Raw genomic sequence first — 1,369 nt, 5'->3', positions numbered from 1 at the left:
CAAATGTTTTGAGAATGATGAGGGCAATGAATGTACAAATGTGCTTTACACAATTGATGTAGGTATGGATTGTGATGAGTTGTATGAGCCCCTAACAAAATGATTAAAATTTTTAAAAAGCCTGAAAGGAGAATGCGATGCTGTGTATTTATTTGGAATCCTTCTAGTGGATAGCACGATACTTGTTATAGGTTAGACCCACAAATATTTTCTGAATGACTGATATACTTAAAGTTCTGTGAAATTTTACTGGGTGGTGACACCGTGATTATAAAGAGTGCGTTAAACTGGTTATGTTTTTCACCTCACGTCTAGAATTCATTAAACCGTTATTCAAAGAATGAGTAAGCACTTGAGAACAGTGCAGCTTGGAGCCGCTTGGAACCAGCATCGACCCTTTGACAGTGTTTTATTGATGAGGAGTTTAAGGGGATCAAGATTATCTTGTGAATGTAACAGTGTTAGGGTATTTTTTGGTTATGTAGAGGGGGGTGCATTGTTTTTCTGATGGAATCCTATTTACTGGCTTGGAAAACCCACAAGTCCTGGTGGCAAAGGCACCCCTGGACAGCCCTGTTGTCTAGTTGGCAAACACAGACTGTGGACACAAGCAGCAAAACACCTTGGCTTCCAGGCTGAGGTGCAGCAAGAGCATCCCTAAATGGAATTTACAGGCATAACGCTAGCATCTGAGCCGCATTGCAGTGTTTTTACTACAAGCAGAGTTGCCCAAGAGGAGGAAACTATTTATAACACTGGGAGGAGTAAAGAAGGCAGAGGAAAGTACAGAAATAACTATTTGAGGGCCAGGTTGATCAAGTTTTAAGCTCCCAGCCAAGTTCTCTTACATTCGAGGCAAAGGCGAAGTGTAACCTGGCTTTGTCCCCATGATTCAAACAATATAATCGCTCTATCCAGATATTAAAAACCCAATAAAAAGCCAACAAAGATATGGGACCCCTCTACTGACATGTTTGCTCTGCTCTAGATTTGGAAGCAGTTAATGTTGATTTTATGTCTGGAAAAAATCTCACTGGCCCCCTTCCCCCCACCTTTTCCCACAAGAGATTTACTGATGATCGCGGTGTGTGTATCTTGTACTTGAACCTTATTAACAACGACTTTAAACTTTCTTATTTGGGGGGAGGCAGTGTCCTCTAGTGATTGGAAGGGGAAACTAGGTACAGAGTTTGACTTTCTTCCCAAAGTCTGCCGACCTTGAATAGCTTACATGGAGTCACATTTTCAAGGAAATTTCCACTGAGCAAAGATTTCCATAAAAAGGAGAGGGAGACGAGAGGTGATATTTAAAGCACCAAAGCCTTATTCTGTTTATCTTATAGATTTAAGCTTTATATAGAATTGGAAT

Source organism: Echinops telfairi, unplaced genomic scaffold (genome assembly GCF_000313985.2).
Source record: "Echinops telfairi isolate 266 unplaced genomic scaffold, ASM31398v2 ScPeMD7_7424;HRSCAF=8462, whole genome shotgun sequence".
NCBI lineage: Eukaryota > Metazoa > Chordata > Mammalia > Afrosoricida > Tenrecidae > Echinops > Echinops telfairi.
Note: the sequence above shows the minus strand (reverse complement) of the source record.